The sequence below is a fragment of the Varroa jacobsoni genome, unplaced genomic scaffold (assembly GCF_002532875.2).
Source record: "Varroa jacobsoni isolate VJ856 unplaced genomic scaffold, vjacob_1.0 scaffold_1428, whole genome shotgun sequence".
NCBI classification, from domain to species: domain Eukaryota; kingdom Metazoa; phylum Arthropoda; class Arachnida; order Mesostigmata; family Varroidae; genus Varroa; species Varroa jacobsoni.
This window is the reverse complement of record NW_019214330.1, coordinates 871,035-888,863: the sequence shown is the minus strand read 5'-3', so window position 1 is coordinate 888,863 and position 17,829 is coordinate 871,035. Positions and strand designations below refer to the sequence as shown.

The following is a 17,829-nucleotide window of genomic DNA, read 5'->3' as shown; positions in this document are numbered from 1 at the left end:
ACAGTCTGTATACAGTCACCATGCCAGGTTCGCTCACCCCTTTTCATCTATGTATCAGTACTTAGGGTTTCTTACCGTTTTCTTCAATTCATTGCAACACATAAATGCTAAGACGTTGTAATATAGTAGCGAAATGAAGCTATCCGATACTGTTGTCGACCATCCTATTGTGATTATCAGTTGAAGCAAAGTCGAGGAGTCGCTATAGTGGATCGGGTCGACGGGAAATAAGCGTCCGCGCAGGCTTAAGCCGTCTCGCTTAAGCTTTCGCGGTGAACTTTTTGGCGCCCCCCTCACCAACAGCGTGATCAGCCATTTCAGTTCCTGTGGCAGTTCCGGGCACAACCGTAGCCCGAGCTGACGGGTGAACACAGAAAGCTCATGTGAACAATAGGATCTCCCCAGGGAAAGCTATAAGGACAACGTGACGGCCGCTAGCTGTTTGTAACCATCCAACGCTACGTGACAGGCTCAACAATATATGCTGTGGTGCTCTGTCCACAATCGCCCTACTGAGAAACAGTGGGAGAATTCAACATTGGTTCATATGGAAAACATGGGCGACGGGACGTCCATTCTGCCGCGTCCGTTCCGTTGCGGCTAGTCGCTTTGCAAGCGATTCCTGCGGCTTAATTTCTCTTTTCGGTGTTCCGTTCAATAGATGCGATTGGAGCTAAATCACGGATCGTTCATTTTTGAGACAGGACTTGTAATATATGCTAGAGATAGAGAGACAGACACAAGTATTGCGTTTTTAGGGTATCCGTAGGTCGGATTTCGATCGCTCAATAGCAGTTTGGAATAAACTCTTGTCCCGGCCTCTGAAAATTTATACCAACGATTAATAAGCAACTACTAGACGTACACTCATATGGGCAGTGCCCGATACGGTAGCTTGGCTAGTTGGGGTTCGGAGTAAAAGATTGCTTCGAACCGCGCTCATGCATATTGCCGAATTTATAAATGAAGTTGTATGGACAACCCCCAGTAAGACCTTGTTGGTGCATATTGTATTTTGTGAGGTGACGCACTGATATTGTACGTTTAGGATGGATGATAGTTTTATTCAACATATGACCGCATATAATAACGTGAACGTATGTTGTTTGTATCCATTAAGTGCAATATTATCATAAACTATATTCTTGTTTTGAACTGTTTTGGTAACAGGTAACAAAGGTCTTTTAGTGCGTTGGTGATACCCAGCGTTGCGCGTATAATTCGTCTGCTGTGCACAAGACGAAACTCTACGATTTTGTCACTTTAGAAGCTTTTTTGGACCGGTTAAAACACTACATTGACTGCACGAATGATCAACGAGAACTTGAAGTTGTATGAATGGAATAAATAAATATGTCAGCAACCTACGACAGTTATATTACCTCCCCAGCGAACTAAAGAGCCATGTAATCGACTAAATATATACAATTTCATCTGGCAAACGAATTGGACTACGACTTACTAGAGTTTCCACAGCATATTCTGCATAATATCGAGGTTCTATTCTTAAGAGGTAGCAGTTTACCTATGCAACAGAACCTTGAAACTATTAGCTTACTTACATTAATCATGCCTACTCGTTTCTAGCCTTCACGCTAGGACGATATCTAATGGTGGTACCCGACTGTATCCAGATCTTTTGAAAATCATTCTGCCAGAGCCTTTTTATGGACCCGATATTAGCGTTTTCTTAGTTCCATTCATCATTTTCTCTCAGGTCAGTATGGCAGTGTGTTTATCTACCGCCAGATACTGTATATAATCCATCGATGATTCTGTGTTTTTATCTCCTATCTTTAACCGCTTATTTCCCTACTCAACCCTGACAAATATTTGCGTCTCTGCATCGCTCCTGCAAAATTCGACCGGTGATTATAGATTCTCACTCACGATAACTTGCAGATTATCCATTTATGTCAAGTTTTTTCCGGTTCTTCTCGTGCACGACGGAGCAAAGGCTGGGTCTCGTCGTTACCCGTGCAAACCCGCTTGTACGCTTCTGTAAGACTTTGATATCGTTTCTTCTCGTTCGAGCATAGCGCCTAGTTATTCGTCCTACCCACCGCGGTGGTAAAGGTCGCAGTTGTACTTGTAGCTATCGGGGACAACGAAGGCATAAGCAGATCAGAAAGCGTTTTACGACTTTTGTGCACTGACAGAATCATGTTGGCTTAGTCAGAGGTTTTGGAAAGGATCAACTTTTTTGGAAGGGAGACACAGAGAAGATCTGTCATCGGAACGTAATGAAGCATGAACAGACGGACCACAACGTAGAACAGTGACGACTAGGAGAAGAAGATGTTTTGCACAGCGCAATTCACTGGGGTGTTCACTGAAGACGGGTGCTTTGCCAATGTTCGGATAGATGTACTTGCCAATACAGCCGTCGGCGGTCAGACAGATTGTTTTTGGATTGTCGTTGTAAGACATTGTGCTATAATGTTAAATCAAGTAAGCAAGAAAGTGCTAACAAAATACGGACAAAGCTATAAGAGTAAACGAATTTACGATGGTCGCGTTATGAAGTGTATAATTATTAACTGAAGAATACGGAGCTTCCGCGGCAAATACTTACGTCTTACGTTGCCGTAATCAGAGTCAAGAAAAAAGTTCTCTTTAAGAGAACTTGTGAAATTTTTATTGCAAACAAAATGTTTTTTAGTCTCAAAAAGGGAAACGTTAATTGAGTGATCGATTTGTAAAACGAGCACAATTTTCAAATGGAATATCAAATTATAAATGTTAATTCACACTGTTTGTGTAGCGCGAAACACCGAATTATCAAGCTTAATGATTCAAGTTTCCTATATCCATCTATGCCCCTGGTTCGTCGAGAAAACGGTCGAAGTCAAACACTAACGAAACAGCATCGACTTCGTTCGACGTAATACGTTACCTTAATCAGTTGCAACTATGCCCCCAGATACCCTTCAGAAGATATTTGCAATCATAGGTAGTTCTGACCCCTCGAACTGATAGAATATGCTACAGAGATTGCTAGTGCGTGCAGCTCTGTGTCATCCTAAGATGTATTAATAATTGCGTACAAATGATGATTGTTTTTTTAGGTTCGGACATCTTCTTAGTTTGAAGTTTGCCTTATGCTATAATCGATATTATAGCCAAAAAATGTAGTTTTTTTGCCTTCTGAAAGTACTGAACTTCTTCGCTTTCAATTGAGACGTCTTTTTAATGTTTCTTGGCCCTAAACTTTAGTTACATCTCGATGAAACTTTTGAATTAAATCCAATTCATTCTCAAAATAACTCTAAATGTATACTTGGCCAACCTAAGTGAAATACCTGGGAAATTGGTTGCGTTTAAAAAAGCATCTTATTGTTGTTATTAGTACTATAATTACCTATAGTAAGGTTTATCGTACTTCTTAGTCATTTGCATAATACATTACTAGCTTATTAAACGACGATCAAGCTGCTGTTTTGGACGCACACATCTGCACCCCCACAATTTAATGAGACCGAACCCCGTTATACCTAATCGTAATCGCTTCGTTCAGATAAAAACAGGACGGCTATAACTTACGATAAATCAGGGGTGATACCCAGTCGCACATTCTAAGGTGACTATGAATAAAAGAAAAGCAAGAAACCCAATAAAAGCACATTGGCTTCTACCACCACGTGTTCCGCGTAGTGTCGTTAGTATAAAAGCTGACAACGTCTATAAGACACAAGATGGTCAAATAAAATCTAGTGATGACTTCTTGTCATCAATGAGAGGACTGAATTATAAAAATAAGCGCCCACATGTTTGCCATTAGCTAGCAATGTTAGATCTAATTCATGTATTTCCAAAAATGCTTCCATCTGTACGACAAGACTTCTGGCATCTCAATCCCAGATTCTTCCAGTCGAATTTAAAGAGATATGGCTGAAGGCCGAGTTCTTGTCAACGAGTCGCACACCGATGATTGCAGTTTCACACTGGCACCAATTTTGTGAAGAAGAAGACCATTAAAGCTATTGATAAATAGTTGCGTGCTCATCCCTCAGGTTGAAAGTACTTGAAATTAGCCGGACTCACGGCCACACGAAAGATTGATAGGCTAACTTCAAACTAACGGTTGCTCTTTTTGGCAAGAGTAAAACTTATTGCTCTTTGGCCTTGATAAGGTAAGAAGTGAGAGCTTCTGTTGACACGCGTTCCAGCATCAGATGATGAAATACAGACTCACCCGTTATTTAAAGGAATATGGCATTTGATAAAGCTTTAACCAATCTGAAGCAGGATTCATCATTAGACACGCAATTATGAGGAACTGGCAGCTTATGAACGAAAGTTAGGGCAGGAGTCTGTGAGAAGGTGGCTTGAAAGGGACGAACAATCCTTCAGCAACAGCTGGCAGTTTCGTATATACAGACCCAGTCATGACGTATGTACTTTAAATTCAAGATCGATAATGAATTTACAGAAATGCTTTTATTGACATTACGCCTATCTATTCGATTATGATACAATATCTGTGCAGCGCAGGAATCTTCTGCTTTGAGCGTCTGCTGCATTTATTACTATAGAAATCGTATGAAGTCCACAATAATTTTCAGTGTGTATCAACTCAACAACAAAATGGGACTACCGCGGAAGTTTGTGAAGCCATGGCAACGAGGTCGAAAGCTATAGCCATAGCTAACCAGTAGTTATAAGTTAATAATAATGATATGAAAACAATTAGATTAAAGGCGCATTCTGCAAAATAATGGAAGTCGAAAATGAACGGTACTTATATTTACGGCAGTATATACAATGCTTACGGCTATCATAAGTCCGGTTACCATTTCTGTACTCACTACCGTCTACCTTCGTGAAACCGTTCGAGACATCTAAGCGTGCTATATTAGTCTTTTACACGCGTCTTCATGCTCCTTCATGCTGACTTTTACCGCGGTTGTTTTTTTAATAACACGTTGCATTTTGACATCTCAATTTTGTGAGTTGAGTAGCTATTACTTACGATCAATGCAAGCTTCCATGGGCGCCAGTAGACTGCTCGAGCATGAAGGCCCCCGGCATGGTTGCAGCAACTGAATGCCTGCTACCGGTCAAATATGTCTCTTAAACTTCGCTCATGGCAGTGCTCGTCCGTCGCTAAAGTCGTTCTGTGCGGATATCAGCAGTAAAACTGGGATAATAGCAGGGGTCACTAGAGACGGCACTAACATAAACTGCCGAGCCCTCAATGGCGTCCAGACGGAAACCGCAAAAAAGATCGGTAACGGCGACTTCTTGGCATTTTTCACCTACCGTCTGTAGAAGGCTTGTCTGTGCTAGTAGTCCCGAGCTTTACCATCAGCTGTACTAGTCAGACAAGACAAGCAGCCATCTTGTAAGTTAAAAGAGTAGAGTCGGGGCATATCCGCTGCCCCCTTTTCCACCACCCTTGTCCCATAGCAGGCGACCGAGTTAGTCAAACCAAACATCTATCAGCTGCTCAGCGGTAAGAGCAGGTCGAAATGGAGAGAACGGGTATAGATGGATAGACAGATGTTAGTGGATAGTGGCAGAAGCACCGTTCGTTGGTTAAATGGCTGGGGATGGACAAATGTTTCGTGTTCGTGGTGGTTCGAACCGACTGACCGGCGCCTCCGAGGACGAGGGCAAATCTTCAAAGATCCAAGGAGCAGTCGGAGGAAAACAAGACCACCTACACCACAAAGAAACGAAAAATAGCTGCAATCCCCCACCACTGCAGCGTATGTTCGCCTGCACTACGCTCAACGGTGATGTTTTTGCTGCGTAGGATGTGGCGGCCGACCAGTAAGGCACGGTAGGTCAAACACAAATAGTGAGAATGCGATAAAAGAAAAATAGATGAGAGAAGCTTCTATGACAGGAACACTTGTCGAGGCATCGCCCTCCCGCCATAACTACCATGTCACTCCCGCACGAGGGGAAAGAAACCTTAGCAAGCGAACAGTGAGTATAAGTTGGAACAAAATTGGATAGAACAGAAGAACAGAGCCTGAGTAGCAAGGCATACCGTAGCATAAGCGAATGAGGCCACACAAGCCACGCCGGGGCTATACCAAGGAGGTTCCCCACTACTGCTACTACATGTGTTCTTGCTACTACCGTTAACCCTCCTATCTTCAACCTCAACGGGTGCTTTCGAACATCTTCGCTTCTTACCGCCCGCTTCACCAATTTCCCTAACCCTTTACTGAAGTCGTTTACCGTCCGTATGAATGGCCTGCCCTCACCTTCAACTTCCCGTTCTTATAGCTATTCCTATTTGATGCGCTCGTGCTGGTTGCCGCAAAGCGTAAGATCGAAGGCGTTGGCTCTTCCGCTGTTAGCCTGGCGTCCCAAACCAACCTTTTCCTTATTGTTCGCTTTTTTGCGAAAAAGGGAACACTGCTGACAATGTGCACTGCTACTGATCGCCGCTGCTGCAACAGCGTGAAGAAGAAAGTGGTAACTGCACTAGTCCCCCGAGATGCAGAGCGAGTACCGGTGCCTGAACCGGCTTTGGTCTTACTTCCAAGTGGTTGCTGCTTTCGATGCTGATGATATGGTAAAAAAGGGTCCAGCGACCAACGCTATATGAGGCAAGCAAAGCCCCCTAGACAGCGTGATGGAAAAGCCCCGGTTAGAGGCAGCTTTCCCCTCACGCCCTTTTCCGTTTGCCCCCTGACTTCTTACACCCCGTTAAAGGCCAAAGGCGGTTACGGGCAGGTCGAGAACTTTGCTAGGTACGAAAACGGGAAGTGGAAGGGCGATGGACCGAACGTGCTTTGAAACCCTTTGAACACCTACATACAAGCCGGGGAGGAGTTCTACGGGGGAAGGTGGTCAAAGTCGCCATTTCTATTCATCAGGCGTGCTTTCGGTCGAACAGAGTAGAAACTGCGGCCAGAAGCGACAAGAAAAAATAGCTCATCATAAGATCTACGGTGCATCGAAGCAAACAGTGAAGTAACGTTGTGGGTCGCGCATGACCCGTGAAGACAACAGGCGCGAAGAGAGGCATTATGTATGAGCAAAACAGTGTGTGCTGGACATCTCATAGATAGGACTGATAGGACGCGACAAATATACGGGTTAGCACATGAAGTATTTGCACAATAGTAAGATTAAGCCATCAGTAAGTACAATGTAGGCCTTATCTGCTTAAAATCCTATGTTCACGTGCTGGGTGTCGTCCATAATAATGACCTAGCTGATTTTAGCGTATGCTTTCCCAAATATTTGATGGTAGCCGACAACGGTATATTGATTAGTCAAAGTGATGACTAATTTTTTTGTTACTCAATATGCTACAGTTTTCTGGACTTGAATGGTAATTATCTTTTAAATACTAATGAGATGTGCTGTTACGCAGTGAATGTTTACTTTCTCATTGTGCACTGGGAGGCGTCATAGATTTTGCTTTGTAGCACGAATGGGAAATCGTTTTATTTTTCAGCGCTCTCATTTACTACGATTTGGGCGCGCGTAAAATGTCTTCCTCTATAGCGAACAATAAGAGCAGACACCGAAGAATGGCCTATATTATAGTATTTTTATTTCGAAACTTTGTCCGCAGTGAGAGTACAGTGGCACTGCGTGCACCAGCAAAAAAGCTGAAAAGCACGGCCCCGCCGATAGGGCCTTTCATCAGAAAGAGAAGTTTAATCCGGAATTACTCTGTTTCATTCAAGGCCTTTTAGTGCGAGCAGCGTAATACGTTTCTTACTCGTAATTTTCCTAAACGTCAGTGATAGCTAGATCAAAATGGTGCGCTTTGTTGATACTAAACGTTTTTAAATAAAGACAAGTTTCCGGACTGGAAAGTGGGAGTTTTCAACGATTGTCCTTGGTTGGAAATAACAGAGCTTTTTTATTATGTCTTGTGTTACATCGTATTACCTGGACAAGCTTATTGGGGTAAAATCTCTGCATTACACACCAGCTGTCAATAAAGTCACCCTCCATGTAAAATCCTCGTTTTGAATTAAGTTTTTCTTAATAACCGATTTGTATAGTAGAATTATTCAGCCCGAATCAAATAAAAAAGAGCGGTAGGGTTAATGCTGTAACTGTCACAACTTATGTCTAATACCTATTTGGCCTTTCGGTCCCGCAAACGAACGAATTGACAGTAACCAAAATAACTAGTTATTATACGCGTTTGTGCCGGCACGATAACTTGGAAGGCCAAGCCTCGGGTTACAAAACACCAGGAGTCACTGCTTGAATGATACATAGTACGTAACCTTTACAAATAGAGAAGGTTGTAATATACACCTACGCTAACTGCGATCCATACAATCATAATGGATAGCATTGTTAACGATTCTGAATGTTACGGATTAAATATACCTATAAAAGCTGTGATATGTTTGACTTTGAATAATGATTACCATCATCATCACAACTGATAATAATAACTATAATATACTATCCTTTATGTCGCAGTGTTTTACCAGTACTGAAATTAAATGGACGTCACAACTTCTTATAGATCAGGTCCTCTCGAAACGGCACAAAGTAAATGGTAATCTAGCAAGTTTTTAAGATAAACAGAGCACTTTTTACCGCATCATTGTTATACTCCTATAACCTACAATAAGCAAAAGTTACTTGAAAAAGTATACATTACATCGCCTTATCTGCCTCAGCTCGACCATTTTCAATGATACAAAACTTAATGAGCGAGCCGACGGTCAACTCAACGAATTACGTCTACGCCAGCCACCTCGTCGAGATTCGTTCTATAATCAGGCGACCTTTTCTTGGTGTAGAAAAGTTATGCACTTCTTATGCAGTTTTTATGTCGGGCAGAAAACAGAAGCGCAAATGACGAACAGAGCAGATGCTGACAATGAATAGAAAGTCCATAGTTTTTTGAACATCAATAAGCTACGCTGAAGTGTTCAAATCTACTATCTAGAGTGAACACGAATTTACACAGATCTTGTGAAAAATACGGTAAAACCTTAATGCCGGCTATCGTTGAGATCGTCAACGAAGTCAGATTTTTAACGTCCCGTATTGATTGTTTGTACCTTTTGGCTGTGGCGGGACTTCGAAGGACGCATGTTCTCAAAGACGAGAGTATATGAGCGATACAGGAAAAGGTATGACCTTGCACGTACGAGGACGCTTTGTGCTATCGCACATATGCTTCTAATTTCTGTAAGTCTAGATGTAATACATTTATGAACTTATTCAATAAATAGAGCCTTCACGATGTGGCCTGATAAAAGGCACTTTGTGAAATATTTCTTAAACAATATCCATCTCAAAAGCAGAAGTTCAATATGTACCAGGTGTGTGCTATATCAGACGAACTAAATGAAATTCCACTAGAATTGGTTGATTTTTCACAGAATACCCGCAATTGATTACGTGCATTTTTCTGCCTTAAAATATCTGCTGTATATTTACAGAACATTAAGCCGGTTCAGCTTCGTATTTGAAACTGAAAATTCAGGTATTGTTGGCCTACTTAAACAGGAACATGTATATATCTATATATATATACATGTATAAACATGTTTACTTTGAATAGAGAATGACTGACTTGGTTCAATCCCGCTAAAATTAATTCGAATAGAAAATGTATACACCAAAATGAAAATCCGCTTATAGTCAGCAGTGTTTGTTGCAGGAGCTGTAAATCCCCTAAGGTGATGCATAAAACATTCTGCCGTATTAGTGATGACATGACGAAACAAGGTCTTAACGAAAAGACGTCGAGCTCTTCGTTTTTCGATGTTGCTAGATTTTGTGAATATGTGCGCGCTGATAAGCGTACCACGTACCGTATTGCCTTTACACTACCGCCGTGAGCAGCATATATATATATATATATATATATATATACATATATATATATATATATTTTTTTTTTTTTTTCTTGTGCACATTCCCTAAAACAAATCAGCTTAGATTGCGAATCGGCGAACGTTCTAAAGAGCCGTCATGGCGAATGCCGTCCATATATTCCTTTTGGTTTTAACCAGCTTGCTTTCCCCCAGTATAAGCTCAATCATATCTAACAAGGCCAAGACCCAAACAGCCCATAATCTTAACGTCCGGTCCGTTCCGGATCAGCATCGTGTCGACTTCTGTTTTTTAATTCGACGCCCGATTTGTAATCTGGCAACAAACCCGTTACCTAGTGCGTAGTGAATAATCATCAGAAAATTCAGTCATAACGGAAACACTGCAACTTCGACCCTTGATTCCTTCCGAAGATTCTGTTAGAATCATTATAACCTTGGCTTCCGGCACTCAATTTTTTCAATATTACTTTAAGATCGGCTGGACAAAATCTGACACTTAGCACGGTTTCAGGTACGAATTACTCGACAATTACCAGGACTTCGGCTTTAAATCAGGTGACTTACCATGATCTCGGCCGAATAGTAGAGGATGTTAATACATCAGGTTCATGTTTAGAACCTTATAGTCGCTAAAGTAGATTTGTAGACTGTAACAGGCAATTTGCAACAAGATTGTCTATTCAGCAAGCTAATTAGAGCTAAGGGATGCTTTAATCAGAAGTGCGGTACAAGCTGAAAAATAGGCGAGCCAATACGAAATACCAACAGCAACATACGTACCCGCATATACCTTACGGCTATAAACTGTCTATAGAAAAGTTCGCAGAACGCTCAGTTAATGAAAAAGGGGAAGGGCCAAGCGTTCGTAGCCATGATGTCCATTGTCGGGCCGACGGGTCTAGCCTTTGCATGCAAAGGTCCAGTTTCTCGTCAACAAACTCTGCGAACGAATTGGGCACATGAGCGTATAGCAAACGTTTTGTGGAATCTATTGCGTGTGTTGTTATGAGCTTCTGCCATTGACTGCCTTGCAGAGGCATGTCGGTTCATCATGAAGTGTTCATTTGCTTGTTGGCATAATGAGCCCGAACGATTCAAGTCTGATACGAACATGCTCGATCTTCAGATCCACCTATGATGGTCGTATGTAGATAGCATACGCGAGACGATCATCTCAAGTATAATAACATTTGTCTCAGCATCGGGTGTGCGTGCATAGCGTGTACGGCAATTGCCTGTCGCATTTCACAATTGTAACCAGACTTATTATACGTTAGCCTCGGTAATCTGACGGGAACGCACGTATGCATGTGGTTAACATCGCTTCGCGTGCTAAGTGAGCGTTTGGGTATCCAGTTAATGGCAAACTATGTTGCTTGTGCTGGACTACTGCCTGATGCTGTCCGAGTCAGAAGTAGTGGAAATTCAAGTTATAGTAAAGAGAGCCTATTGCAAAGCTTTATGGAAAATAGAATGTCAATGTATATTGTACGACGGATATTGTACGAACTAACTTTCTTGAAATACGCTTATCTGAATTACGTTACGTTACGTTACGTTACGTTAACACCGTGGCAGCTCTTCTTTTTCGTTGAGACGATGCTTCTTGATGAATTCTTTTACCTTAAAGATTTTAGGAGAAAATACGCTTGCAATCGGACTGTTGGAAATGAACACGACCTTCATTAACCTAGTTAACAAGATTGTTTGAAAATGCTATTTTGTATAGATGGCTTGTATTAGCTCGTGGATCGACCTTCTGTATAATGCAACTAAGGGTTAATTCGTTTTCGAACCGCCCCTTGAGCACCGCAGCTATATAACGCATCAAACGTAAGGCAACTGATCAAACACTAGTATATATGAGGACAGCATATTAATGCGTGATAAACGATTACGCCTCAGCTAGAGCTGTATTCCATATCTAATATTTTGTGTGCATTTTTAGCTAGAAACTGTTACTCAATCTTACATGGACCCACCGCCATTAAAATTCCATCTTTGCTGGTGGTGGGGGTCGAAACCGTCATACATACAAGTTAATATCGCGCTATCGGGGTAACCAACTTAAACCATTTAAATCAACGTCCATCAAGCGGGTTGACATCAAAGTAAGTTATTTAGCCGGTTCGTACATCTTCATCGCGCCCAAAACAAAGGAATTCTCACCAATCTCCATGAATTTTCGTTCGAGTTCTCCAGGTTCGTCCTGAATGCTTCCGTTGCCGGAAGCCCAAAGCAATGACATAGATTTTCGAACAGTAGCAAGAAATCTGCTAAGAAATACACGAAGCGATTTCAACTCATTATGTATAGTATTAGTGCTTTTTTAGAAAGGAGGCTTTGACACGATCTAATTGTTCGAGGTTCTTCACTGTAGGAACTACTGCACTAGGTTGCGATTAGAGGAATTTTGAAATCAAACAAGGCTAAAAGTAGGCGAGTAATGAGGTGATTCGATCTTCTGCACCTTTCAGTGATGTACGTAGCGGAACATTTGCTGTTTGCGGCGGAAAAAGCTACCTCAGTACGGTGAACGGTTTGCATAGGCAAGAAGACAATTGGCTAAGTACAAGATGTTAAAGGTCGCTGTCCTGCTCTTTCTTCTAACCTTTACGTTCCACTTTTGTAGTTAGCTTTGTCATCAGTCTAAAATCTGTGGCTGCTGCGTGAAACCAAGAGAGAGCTTGCTGTGTTTGAAACCCGTACATCACTAAGTTATCTGCATAGAAGATAACTCCGACTGATGTCTTCGACTTCCTGAAAAGACACCCTTTAGCTAGCTGGAGAATAGGTTATTGCATGAACCAAACGAAGTATCTCTGTGAAGGGCGGTAGTTTAACCACTCTACTATTAACGGTTGTGCTGTAGAATCGCAATGAAAATGTTGAGTATATTTATAAGGACACTTACCTCGGCACTCTTGTCGAGCCGAATTCTCTTCTTTAGGAATTACTTGTAGGGTAGCATCTCTCTACTGGGCTGGAAATGTACCAGTATATAAACATTCATTAAACAGTGTTGTCCAACAAAGCGCGAGAATGACGGCGCATTTTAGGTTTTGCTCATTATAAACTTTATCTAAACCTATAGGCTCTCAAGGCATAAGTTTGCGCACTTCGAAATATTGTGTAAGGATATTGCGTTCTATTGAGATCCCATTTTACCACACTACTGCGAAAAAAGGCACCGCGCCTGGTGTTGTTTCCCTTGGGGCAATCAGCTTCGAGAAGTGAGTTATGAGGGTCTAAGGAGGAGCTAATTAGACAAGCAGCCGAGCTGTCGCGGTGCGTTGGCCGCTTTTATGGTCGACGTTTTACAACGGTGATCAAACAGGTATTCTGTCGTTCAAGGCATTGTTGCCTGTGAGACGCATACGTTCTTCTATAAATCGCTTTAAAAATGTAGGCTAAAGGGCAGAACTCGGGCTGCATGTACCTCGGCTATAAGCTTGAAGGCCATCTTTGCCTTCTAGGCAACGTTGCAAGTTTAACTGAATTAGTGCCTATGCTTCCCAGGAAGACTGTACGTTGGAAAGTATCAAGCAGACTAGGTACATAGAGAGTTTCGTGAGTGTCGTATAGGAGCTTGTCTACAAGTAGGCATCACGATTGAGCTTGGCTAATGGTATGGCGTACGTGTAACTTGACATAGTAAAGTCTATCGCCATTAGTATGTGAGCACAAATGTCTGCTTCGTCTGTCAGAGGATGATTTTTACCCTATCCCTGATTACGTTTGTCTAGGAAATTTTACCCTACGAAAGTCGTTGTCGAAATAAAATTGACTATATCACAACTAAACTTTATAAGAGTATTTAGAAGTGCGATAGTGCTGCTCGAGTTCGGCTGATCCAGGTAAGCGTTGAAATCATTAGAGGGGAGGCAGAATGAGAAGACAGTCTGTCCGGTCCGCTGACGGATTTCTTCACCGGTACGTATGTTGACTCCGACTCAGCAGGCCAAACTGGGCTGCTACGAAATTTAGCCGTTGGCCACGTAAAGCAATGACTAGGCACGATGTGAGGCCGCCTATCTTATAACTATAGAAAGTGAAGAAGCATCCGCGAGGGCGGCCTGGTTTGTTTCTCCTTATTGAAAAGTAGCATACACAATAGAAACGCGGTACGTTAAAAGGGCTGATTGCCTAACTCTCCGCCTTTCTGCTTTGCTTGTTTGTTTGGTACTTGCTTTCCCAACTCTATTGCTTGATGACATAGGAACGTCCTATTGATTAATTTTTTAGCGCATTTCATAAATTGTTCTATTGATCAGCCTAATGTTGGCACAGAGTATACCCTATAACGCAACTTGCCTGCTGGGTCGATTGTCAGATCAGCCTGATAGCTAGCCCCACAGGCTATATATATATATATCACTTTGTTACACTTTGAACAGCACACACAAATATTGCCTCACGTACACTCGTTGTATCTCGTGCAAAGACTCCTTCGTCGCGATTCTTTCGGGCACGATGATTATTATGGGAAATACGGCCGTTTTCAACGTGTCCGTTTTGCCATAATCTCATGTGGCATCGTCACGTGACTACATGCCGTTGTCCGCACCGCAACTTCACGTAACGCACCAATCAGTTATGTTATACATAGCGCGCGATATTCAAAATTTGACTCACGGTTTGTCGTAGCAGGCGCACATTGGTCTGCCATTGCTGATACCAGAAAAAAGCTACTCTTTTTTTAATAAAGTAATAGAAATTTTCCTTTTGTCCGAAATGAACCGTCTACGCTGTCGTCAGTTTTTATATGGCTTATGGAAAAAACGAGAAAGATTTGTTATGAGATAAACCGAAAGATTCTCAGTAGGGTTTCAATTCGAACGGTTCCAAAAGTTACTAAAATAATGCCATTTTTGATACACTTGGATTTTTTCTACAGAAATCAACGATCCTTTAAAAGGGGAGCATATTGACTACTAATTAGGTCGCTTAAATAAACCCCCAACAATCGTTTTTTAAGACTTTTAGGCTGTTGTCAGGTCGAAATGTAATTCCGCTAGAACTGTTTGGATGTGTGGCACTTCACTAAGTTCACACCTACCAATATTAGCCAATGTGCAGTTACTGCTAGGTTAACTGTCAATTAAATAGAGGAACATATTGAAACTGGTCCGTGGCTTACGTCCTGCATTAAAGTTGCATTGCAATGATTGATAATTGTCTTAAATAACCATAACCGTTTCGAAACACATTTCTAGCGCATGCAACAAATTCGTCGAAGCACCTGTCTCTGTTTCATATATATCCAACAGTTGTTTTTTCTGCTTATTACAGGAATCACTGAGTAAATGGCACCTATAAGATCCGCGGTGTCTCATTTAGAGTTCGGGTCTATTCAGGCCATCAGAACACTCGCTTTGTTGGCACTCACTAACACTAAAATAGGAAGTCTGCCAACGATTATTTGGCTTGCATTGCCCAACAGAGGCGAAAGCTAACCAATGAAATCGCGTACAAACAAAACATGAAAGCAATATCGGCCGTCACTACATGCCTAGACATGGCGCACGAAGCGCCGCTATGGCCGTCAACGCGATAAACCCAACCTATTGCATTGTATATAGCACAAAATTGAGTCACTTTACGGTTTTCCGTAAACGGGCGGGTCAGGAGGGGCCTAGACACGAAAGCGACAGACTCCAAAAGCAGAAAATATAAAAGCTTAGCCCTTAGCCACCTATTAATATGTAAATTTGCGACATCCGATAATTGCCGCATTTAGTTAGTGAAATAGGCCTGCCCCTCAGCTGTCACTAGCGTCGTTAACGGCGTTGAGATTTCACTGACGAAGGCTGAGTGTAAATACGTCGCAGCGATGTACAAAGAGAGATGCTCACTTACGACGCCGTTTTGTAAGAGCTCCAAACAAGAACGCCCACAAACGTAGAGGACATGAACGCGGGGCTGCCATCAAGAGTACAGCCGCACATACGACAAAGACAGGCCGATGAATCAACTTAACGATGAACACGTTCTTCGTGTTTACCAGTTACCAGTATTTCGGTAAGGTTCAAGGTTTTTTGACTAGCTCTTTCCCCGGTCGAGATATGCTGTCATGAATACACGAGAACATCGATTTGCTGCTACGGGGAGCTATTAAATAGGTATGCGGTAAGCGCGTATATGCTGCGAAAAGTTTCATATCTCACTAAGAGGTTCGGAAAGGCTTAACTTAAGGATTAACTGCTGTTAATATGAAACCAAGATAAAATTATTTCAATTGTGCCTAAAATATTTAGCATTCTGTGGTTAGTGACAATATAGGTGCCTCATGAAAAATCACTCGATCAATCAAATTATAAAGAGAAAATATTGTGAGACCATATTTATCTAATCAACTTACTAAGGCGGAGTAGGGCAAAGAGAGTGCATTTTTGAGATGTTATACAGAAAGTTATAGCTTAAACGTTGTTGCAACGATTGGTGATGGGGAACGCAAACTAGGAGAGTGAGCAAAAGCTGAGGACGTCGGGGGTAAACGAATACAGAACACAGCAATTACGCTTAGTGCCGTAAAAACTTCTGATGAATATAACGTTAAGCTAACAAGTAAAGGCTGCCTTCACAAAAATATAAGTTATCTAGATAAAACACGAATAATTTCGGAAATGGCTCGAAGAGCAACATTTGGTACAACTTAAAATTATTTTACCTTACAGAAAACTTAATTCCTTACTCTCGCATAATAAATGAACGCGAGAGATAAGAATAAATTTTCGAAACAAAAATTTAAGTTTCGGAGAAAAAACCAAAAGATTTGAGCCGGAATAGATGGAAATCTGGACACAGAGATGTCTACGAAGAAGGCGATCGGCAGAAACTGCCGTGCAAATGGAGGCCAGCTAAAAAAGTAAAATTGCTAAAAACTACATATTTCACAGTGGACAAAGTTGTAGAGTCCGTTGGGCGAAAATCTTTTTCAAAAAAAAAACCATTATTCCTTTGAAAATATTGGCTGTCTTAGAAAGTGATCGACAGGGGTGTCTATAATAAAGAGGTGGTCGTTACCAAGGACCAGGGCCTAATTAAGGGTTACCACTTTCCGATTTGATATGCAAGGCCTTTGGTTGGCTGAATGTAGGAAAAGAGGGTACATATATAGCAGAAATAAAATGGGACCTAGAAGAATCCATTATGAATACGTTTTCAAAAAGCAGATCATCCGTGGATACTTATTATTAATTATCATGTAATTAAATTTCTAATATGCATGTATACAGATCGGAAATGCTTAAGTCTGGTAATGAATAATTGTTGATAACGATGACATATAACGGTTTGCAACCATGGAAGCATTTTTATGACGATACATATGTAGAAACAGTTTTAAGGTTCCATAGAACACACTTTATTGTTTTTCTTAAATCCCAAAAGAAAAATGCTTCTGAAACACATGCGACTCGTACAACTAAAAGAGCAAGAAATATAGGAAATCTCCCTCGCTGCTGGATCAATAAAAAAAACGTCTGCCCATTCCTCGACCAGCCACCGAGTGCTGCTACTTTTACTGCCTTATTTTCTATTATAAATCATCTGTTCAAGTTCGTCATATATAGCACGAGGGTGTATGCATACGCGTATGCCTGAATTGACGCGAAGGAAGAGTGTTTCGTTTATAAACCGATTGTTTCTCATCGATGTCACATGTGGCTAACTGCAAATAAAAGCGGCTGCCATTTTGGATTTCATCATATAAACCCAACTTAAAAACTATCCACTTAGTCGATTAGCTTTTAGCTACGCGGAATGAAGTGTTCTATAGGAACACTCAGGCCATAGTGTGAGACCCTCTATTTCTCAATACAAGCTTGGGATATCAGACAGGTGCCTTTTATTTATGTTGATAATATTATTGTTCATTGACGAGAAAAACCTTGAATTTAGCTTGAAGTCGATGATAGCCCATATTGTTCTGCTCAGTAATAATAGTCAAACTATGGCAAGGATATGGATATCTATTCTTTGTGCCTTTTAAGTTTTACTTTTTGATCTAAGTGTTTGTTTGTGTTTTACTGGTGTGGAA

The 17,829-nt window shown here is 41.5% G+C and overlaps 2 protein-coding genes across 20 annotated transcripts in view; one reads left to right on the top strand and one right to left on the bottom strand.

Moving 5' to 3' along the window:
• LOC111269993 (uncharacterized) overlaps positions 1–17,813 on the bottom strand; it is a 60,663-nt gene extending 42,850 nt beyond the window's left edge. For 3 of the 4 annotated variants that reach the window (XR_015314769.1, XR_015314770.1, XR_015314768.1), the window contains exons 1-2: positions 14,103–17,813; positions 12,703–12,771 (exon numbers count right to left, since the gene is read on the bottom strand). The gene's annotated coding sequence lies outside the window, so the exon portion shown is untranslated. The remainder of the gene's footprint in view (positions 1–12,702; positions 12,772–14,102) is intronic. The other variant, XR_002686061.2, reaches the window with a different exon arrangement.
• LOC111269990 (uncharacterized) overlaps positions 1–17,829 on the top strand; it is a 78,342-nt gene that overhangs the window by 7,661 nt on the left and 52,852 nt on the right. For 4 of the 16 annotated variants that reach the window (XR_015314758.1, XR_015314745.1, XR_015314756.1 and 1 more), the window contains one exon: positions 1,171–3,640. The exons of 10 other annotated variants lie outside the window; for them this stretch is intronic. The gene's annotated coding sequence lies outside the window, so the exon portion shown is untranslated. Of the gene's footprint in view, positions 1–1,170; positions 7,939–12,265; positions 12,646–17,829 lie in introns of those variants that run through there. 2 more of the 16 variants (XR_015314752.1, XR_015314744.1) reach the window with 2 other exon arrangements.